Genomic DNA, 8,856 nt, shown 5'->3' with positions numbered 1-8,856 from the left:
GCTGTGTTTGACATGGGGCATAAAAGAGAAGTCCTCACTGCTTATTGCTGTTCCCATTTCAGGAGTGCCTTTCTCTGTGAAGCAGTGATTGTCTAGTAAAGCTTTTGCATCAGGATTTTAGCTTGGACATTCTGGCTGGATTCCAATTCAGGCAGTTACCATCTACCTCTGCAAACTTTCCATGCTGTTTCAATTGGCTACACAATGATTTTTCATTTCATGTTCAAATCTGATTTAAATAGTTACTTGACACACTTGAACAATTCCTTTATTTCACACCCAGTGGTGGGTGAAAGGATGTTACGTAGCATATACTTGGATCCACTTCAGTGAAAGCTATTACCATCGCTACTGGAGTTGCAGTGCTGAACAAATCCACGCTGAAGGGAGCAAGCCAGCAGAACTGGAAAATTCTTCATTGTAAAACAGAGCATAGGGCTTATAGTGTCCTACTCAATATTCCAGCAGCTCATGACAGAAATCTATAGTAACTCCAACACGTTATTAATAGTAAATGTTTAGTTCTTGAAAAGGTTACTCGTGCTTATGCTAACCATAAGAAATGGGATCTCTCTTCACTGAAAAGAAGCCAGTTAAACACACAGCTCAGTCTCTGCAGCAGCAGCCAAACCCCAATCTGTATGCCTGCAATTTTCTGACACCCCAAGAGGACAGACTCCTCCTCAGCTACTTGAATTCCCTCATTTCACCAAGTAAACTTTTTTCTTCTCTTATATTCCAGTTGTTGAAATTCATTCTCCACCCTCTGCTCAAAACTCTATTTATCCTTTTCCTCCCACTTTTCAGAACTGTCATGGTTATCAGCTCAGCAATGTGCAATATAGATTCTTGAGATCTGATGTCATCTTGCTTGGCATATGTTACACCCTCAAATAAGCTGTTGTGCTGAATAATGTACCATATGTATATCTCCCAGGTCCTCCCAGCATTGTGAAGGCTTATCAGGGCTCTGATTGTGTGCCACTTAAACCATGTATTTTGTCCTTGTTGTGTAGAGCTTCCAAGTCTGGTGTTACCAACTGAAATAAAATCCTCGGCTCACCCTCTCTTCTCTGCAGCATACTGCTCTGCTTATCAAACACTGAAAAGGTTCTGGGAAAAGCCTGCTCTGATGATCTTTTAAAAAAAAGAATTTTCTTTTATTTATATACGTCCGGTTGTCCTTTAACACTCGAGGTGCTTCTTTGGGTGGGATTTTTGTTTGCCTGGGGTTTGTGTGCATGTAGGTTGGGCAGTGGATTGGAAAGAAAATGCAGCAGTGAATTTCAGCCTTCCCCAGGAAACTCAATAGAAAGAGGTTAACACCCAAAATGGTCTTCCCATAGGGGTTTAAATGGCATGCTAGGAGAGCCTCCTCTCCCAGGGGGCATTGCAGAACTAGATCAGCTCACCAGAGAAGGTGTGGAGCCACTTCCTTGGAGGGTTTTTTGGGACTTGGATGGACACATCCCAGTTTGACTTAGCAACAGTCCTGCTCTGAGCGGGGAGGGATGAGAAACCTCCTGCAGTCCCTTCCAGCCAACACTGTGGCAGTGCTGTGTGCCAGAGTCTGACCACCCTGATCTAGGAGGCTGCAGACCATGACCTCAAACCTTGGGGAAGGAGAGAAGAGAGCGACCCAGAGTGGCTAGAGCAGGTAGGGTGGTACCCCAGTGCTTCTGCTCCAGCTGCAGCCCATGCCCAGGCCTTGGGTTCCCTTGAAATGACCCTGCAGGGAATGGTCCTCACCTGGAGACAACAGAGCAGGCAGCCCTGTTGTCCTCCCAAAGGTCCCTTTCTCCCTTTCTCCCTTTCCCCATAGGCTTTGGCATCATGTTACAGACATTTCACTGCAAACAGGCCTGAGCAGGACTGCCCTGTCCCCTGCACAGCGTGCTCCCCGCCAGCCATGGGCACATGCGGGCTCTGGGGCAGCAGTCATGGCACTGCTCACACCGAGCCAGACACACACCCGAGCACCGAACACCTTTTCTGCCTTCCGAAAGAGCTGTACAACGAGCAGACCCAGGATGCCTCTATGGTGCAGGGGGCTTCAAGTGGCGCTACAGCACACCCAGTGCCTGCTCAGACCAAGTCTTGTGTTTTAAGTGATGAGACCTCTAAAACATCCCATTTTCAGAGAAACTTTTGTAATGTCTTCTCGTGGAGGAACACAATAATAAATGCATGTAAAGTAGTGCTCTCCAACTGTTACTCATGAACAGAAGCATCAACTCTAATGAGCCATCCTCATTTTTTTACTGTAATGCTTTTTGCATGCATGTTACTGGCATCATGTGTTTAAGTGATTCGAATTTAAAGACTCTGAAGCCATTAAAAGAAAGTGGAGTCTGATCACCATTGTGGTATCTGCTTTACAGTTAGCAAAACATTCTGTTTTTCCTGGATCCCATTTGCACCCTGGGAAAACACTAGGAACAGATGGTTTACTATCCAAGTTTTACAAGTGGTTCAAACAGGAGTAGGCACCCTGCATGCTGCAAATGTTTATAGAGGTTAAGCATAATCAGCTCCCACTAGTCCCTGCCAACTGCATTAATTAAGTTAGTGGTGAGTATGCGGAAAAAGCCTGAGGAAATACAGTTTTATGAACATATTGCATTATTCTACACAGTATTTAAGATCACAGCTAAAGAGCTGACATAGATGAAAGAGTCCCATGTTTAGAGCAGAGACTTTAATTTTCTTGTTATACTATTTACCAATACCAGTGACTAGCAAAATGCATCTTTAGCTTCATTTCACCCTGCAGATGGGAAAGGCTCTTACAACAGTTGTTGGTGAGAGGTATTCTATCTAGAGTGCTTTTATATTAACACTGATCTATTAGCACAGAGGCAGAAGTCACGGGAAGGTTTTATTTGCACAGTTGTTCTTTGGGGCAACTGAAAAGGTATCTTTGGTGTTCTTGCTTTTGGCTAACAACAACTAAGCTTTATATATCTCCTCCTTCTTTCTTTGAGCAAGACAGTGTGAGAGAGATGCTGGTCAAGATTTACAAAGCTCAAATTGATACGTAAACCTAGGTCCCCATCTTCTTTAACTACATCTGAAGTGCAAGCCAGCAAGAAGGTCTGTCTCTGTTCTACGATTTCTATGTATATTTGATTTCTAGGTGTATTTTTCAAATTCAGCAACAGCTGTACATCAGCAGAGATCAACAGTCAGTAGAACGTGCAGTCTAATAGTTTTCTTTCTTGGTTGTCCAAAGTGACAGGTCTAATGAGTAGTGCACTCTCCCTTGCAGGTGAAATATTTTCATAGCTTCCTCTCAATAACTGAAAATGTGAAAAAGCTTCATTATGCTGTTAAAATCAGCATAATGACTCATTTAAAAGCCCAAACCGATCTGTTCAGAAATCACTGATGAAAGATGTGGTGAAGGTTCTATTTCATTAGTCTGTAGGAACATTGACCTGGAGGAAAAGATTTTAAGTTAAATAAATGCTGCTAGTGAAAAACACCTATGCTACAAATGGAGTATTAAATTTGGAATTTGGAGAGAAGTGGTGTAAAGGGCTCTAGGTTGCAAACAGGCTTTGTCACACAATCTTTATACTGCTTTTTTAAATGAAGCCACAGGTATCAGTAGCTGTAAAATGTCCTGTGGACGGCATACTGGTGGTTTACAGGTTAGTGATTCAAGAGAAAAAAAGTCTTTTTCCCTGAATCAGTACTGAAACAATGTGACACTCTGGTTTACTTCTAGGACACAAAACCTGGGGCCTGATCAGCTGGCCCTAGGTCTTTGTTTAATAAGTATTGAATTTTAATATGACTGAGAACTGACTTCTGGAATCTGAACAGAATCAAAGTGCATTTACTGCTTGTATTGTGACAGCCAGCATTTTGTTTCCTGGGAAAATCTGCAGTCACTCTGCTCAAGGCTTGCCAAGAACCAAGACTAGTTGTTGTGACAAGGCATCATCAAGTTTGGCACTTCCACAGCAACTGAAGTTCTGCTCTTCTTTCCAAAGCCTTAAATACTTTAAAATACCTTCTGGAAAAAAAACACAGTTCTGCCTTGTGTGCTTGACTCCTCAGGAAGACAGTCACAACTACGTTCAGTTTTTGATGGAGGAAGAGGTTTGGAAAGGAAGGAAAACAAAATTCACTCATGCTCTAACACAACTAATCTTATTCAAAGAAATTAAAAGGGTGAGTATTAAATCATTATAAAGTAACAAGATAAATGCTTCTATCAATAAATAATCATTTTGTCTCTCTCTCTGTATCATTTTGTCAAAAGGCCCAGGTAATTCTTACCATTAAATGCTCTGGGGTAAAAAAATTACAGTTAGTTCAACAAACAGAGAACACATGGTTTAGGGTATATAGCTGATTGCTCTTTTGAGGAACCAATCAAAATTTCAACTCTCTGGTACTCTGAGTACCTTTGCCTTGTGCCAAAGTATGTGAAAAAGAAAACAGTTTTAGCATGAAGTACTATAGCACACCTTGGAAAAGTCAGGGGTGGGATTACAGACTGCTCTGACTCTCAGTGATTAATGTGCTATCAGGTACTTATGCAGGTTTCTTTCGTTGCGCTTTGCACTTGTGGACACGCTGCTTGCTGCTCCAAGTCTTTCTTTGATGCCAGGCTCCCAGTACAGTAGTCTTCAGCTCTTGTTTTGTATCTTCTGTGGAGTAACACTGTAAGCTGTAAAACAACTTCTTTCCTTTCACCACTGATGGACAGACAAAGTGATCCCATCGGCAGCTGCACCCTCCAAGGCACTTTGGGGGTCAGTCTTCAGAGGTGACACAGCTGCACATCAGATTGGGAGGTAAAGAGGTCAGCCTTCGGAAAATCTTGTCACATTTCTCAGCCTACAGCTCTGTGGCTCAAATAGACAAGCTAAGCACTAAAGATTTTTGCTTTGTCTTGCTTCGGTGTACAATTGCATTAGTGAGGAGATACTAAACACAGTTAGAAACAATGTAGGTAAGTCCTAAGGGCATATGGTTTTGTAAGGATAATATCATAAGCTGCAGGTCCAAGAAATAATATTGCCCCTTTCAAAAAAATTTCCTCAAGATTTGTGCCCAACCAGTGATGCCAGAACTCACGTCATTTTGTTCTGAGAGCTAAACAAGAGAAGTGCATCCATTGCTTTGCAAAAGCTTAGTTCACTATATCCCTATCCATATGGTAAAGGAGAGCCTAGGAGAATATCCTATTCTCCTTCCAAAAGGCAACGCCCCACCAGGCACTGTGGGGTACCTTCCTGTGATATTCCTGAAGTTACCAGTAACTTCTCGCAGAATTCAGCTACCAAGTAATTGGGAAGGTCCTGAAAAAGGGTGAAGAGCAGAGGTGCACAAGCAGTGCAACTGCTTATGCCAGGTCAAGCTACCCTGTCCATCCAGTGTTGATGTTTGACCTGTGACCGCACCAGAGGCTTCTGCAAAAGTGAACCAGGAAAACATTAGCTTTGTAAAAACATGGGAGGGAAGAAAGTAGAGTCAAGTTAATATATCTGCTGTCAGATGTAGTCAGAAGAAACAAGCAGGCAAATTAAATGCATCGATATCCATTTAAAATGACTCCAGATCAATTCCTTCCAGGGTGTGTCATCTTCATATGTTAAATTACCTAAGTTTTTGTAGGAATTATCTCAAACCAAGCCCCAGGGAGACATCTGGTAAAAGTACAACTGAAGGAAGTGTTAGTAAAGCTGAAAACACACTAGAAAGTAATTAAAACCTCAGACCACGCTGAACTGACTAAAAGAATACCATTACTTTTAAGAACTAGCAGCTAATAACTTAATGAAAATCAGATGTTTTGCATCCCGTGGGTAACTTCTGGGACTGTAGCCTATTTTATGTCATTCAAATGATCTTTGGAAGAAACATGGTCTGGTTTCGTTCTGTACCATTCCCCTTGTGGCAATGAACAATTTCAATAATGCTTTAACAGAGCAGCCAATACAGTGAAACAATAGCAGGCTCTAAGGTTGTCAAAAACCCTTCATATAGCCTGACAATTCAGAGAGCAGGTGTCATTCTGGCACTTACTGCTTCTTTTTCCAGGTGTACATCTTATGATACAGGAAATAGGACACCCCCCTCTACGCCAGTGGACAATTTTCTTACTCCAATGGAGAAAAAGCACCTCCCCAAACTGATTTTTCTTTTATGTCAGACTTTGCCAGGCACAAGAAACCAACAGACATGCAAGAGTTTTGGGTGCCAGAACTGTGAGTTAGGAACTTGAGAGTGGAAAACGGAGTCTTACGCAGATGCAGGCAGGACTTTTCTACAAACATGTGCCCTTACTGTGAAGGAGGTAAAGAAATCTTTCTTTACTCAGCCAGATAAAACAGCAAATTCATACTCTGCAAGGGTTTTCCGGACTACAAATCACTTTAGAAACTTGGCATATGCTTTTACCCAGCTCTGGAAACCATCCCCTCGTATTTCTCAGGAACACCCACCTCTCCTGCAACAAGATGAGTCAACCAACATTAAGGAGCCTCCTTCCAGGAATCTGGCCCACTCAGAAACCCAGCAAAGGAGCACTGGCAGTAGTCAGTGCAGAGGACTGACACCATCTTGATGAAAGGGAAAATACAGTACGCAAATACTCTTAACAAGGTCTACACTGACCATTAAACAAAAGGCCCTGAAATTGACATGGACTCCTCTTCAATTATTTCCCATTACGAGCTGTAAAGGCTAATGCAAGAGACTTCTGCCCCCACTTTTCTGTCACTGATATCCCAGCTTCTCTCACTTAAGCTGTGCGTCAGGCTTGGTTCTGAGTCAGTGCTTGTCATGGCTAAGGGTGAATTTCTGATGCCCAAAGACAAAGACAGAGCATCCATATTTGTCTCCTGCCCTACTTCCAGCCAGTCATTAAATCCCAGGGGAAAAGCCGTAAAAGCAGTGATGGGAGCATCCTAACACGTGTTGGAAATTCCCAAACCAAACCTGATAAGCAACTATGTGGAGAGATGGCAGCTTTAGGTTCACTTGTCGTCAGGCTGGTGAGACCACAGGAGAGAAAACTGGCACAATGCCAGTGTCAACACATGCCAACGTGTCAGGGGACTTCTACTCCAAACGGACCCAAGCGTACCTAAGTGTGACCCAAGACTGACCTGAGAGAAAGCTGAGCTGGTAATATTAGGAGAAACATGGGTAATGCCCTACTCTTCCCAGTCTCTTTCACTGGGGCACTGTAATCCCAGCTGACCTTGTTCTCCCTGGACTCTTTGGTGGCATCTGATGTCTACTGGGCAGGGCTACAAACAGCACAGAGCCCTTGGAGTTTGCTTTAAAGACGTGCCCATTGCTGGAGGCGGTATCTAGCAGGTACTGTGCCTCCCACAAAATGTTCTTTGGGGGAAAAAAAAAGAAAAAGTAAGCATCCTGCCTGCTTGAGTCCTTCTGAGCACGTCACTCCGTTGCTATGTTCTCCACACTGGGTGCCACCGATTGCCAACACCATTTCAACACTTAGTCTTCCCTCTGTGAAAACATCTACCTGGCTCAGCTAAAATAAGACCAGATAAACAGAATAATCCTGGTGAGCTGCTAAGGGAGCAGATAGAACAGATGGGAAGCTGCTTTCTTACCCCACAGAAGTCAGGGGGATTTCTGAGTTTTTCATATCCTGCACTGAGGAAACAGGACCTTTCAAGGATTTTTGACAAAAATGAGGTATCTCTGCCCACTGCAGAAAAGCTACTAATCCACTGGTTCAGAGACTTGCCTAGAGCTGTGGAGCAGCCAAAATGAGTTCTCACTTTCCTTAATTCAGAGCAGAGAGCTGAAATCCCTCTCCCACGTAATCACAGAGTATCAGCTATTCCAGGGGAATTTGTGCCTGTTCCGTATCCATCAGTTCCCTTCCCCTCTCTCCAAATTCCTATCTGCATGTGAGCAATCTTTCCTGTCCAAAACAGTATACATTTTTTGTAGAATACACAGGTTTCAAAAATTTGCATTTTCCAACAGCAACAGTTTCAGCAGAACACGTGTCACTGGCTGTGGAGATGCTGCAGCTCTTCCTCTTCTTTCCCATGGCTGCTGCTGAGCAGTGGAACACACTCCTGGAGGAATTTCTAGAGATGCCTTTCACTGTGGTCACAACTAAGAGGAAAACTTGCTGGGAAATCCTGACCTGAACCTATGCAGCCCAGTTTAACCAAATATCAGTCTTGCCTTTTAACAGTGAGAAGAAAAGCTTTCTCCTTTTTATTTCTTTTTTTTTTTTTTTTTTTTGGTGTGTGGTCATATTATTTCTCAGAACACAAAGACACCCCATAGCTGGACCCCACATGAAAACCTAAGGACTTTCCCTTCAGCATCTGACTCTTTAGTGCTATGGCATTCAAGTGTGCGTTAAATATAAGTTGAAATAACTGATGGAAGGAATGGGAAAGCCTTGGAGAAGGAGACTTAAGATTCAAAATAAAAACAACTAAAATGCACAGGGAAAAGAAAATCAGCAACATTTGTTTGAAATAATTACCTAAATAATCAATAATTGTAAGTGCCAAAACCATATGAGAACATGGGTAGGCGATAACAGCTATGTGGAAGTCAACAGTGATGCACCAAGGGTAAGAGGGCAGGCATGGGGACACAGCGGCACAGTAAGGACAACAGCCTGTTCCTCAAATAGCAAAAGACAGCTTTCAACATGACCATTTATTACCACTTGCACAACAGCTGCTGTGCCAACAGTAAATCAGCTGGCAGCATCTGATAAATGATCATTCACTGCAGCAGATGACAATGCAAGCAAAGCTGGACTCTCACCTCCATCACCAGAAGGTTGCTGTGGGTAAGTTGTAGCTTTGCAGAGACTCACGCTTCCTCGTG

This window comes from Charadrius vociferus, unplaced genomic scaffold (genome assembly GCF_000708025.1).
Source record: "Charadrius vociferus isolate BGI_N301 unplaced genomic scaffold, ASM70802v2 scaffold183, whole genome shotgun sequence".
Lineage (NCBI taxonomy): Eukaryota > Metazoa > Chordata > Aves > Charadriiformes > Charadriidae > Charadrius > Charadrius vociferus.
Note: the sequence above shows the minus strand (reverse complement) of the source record.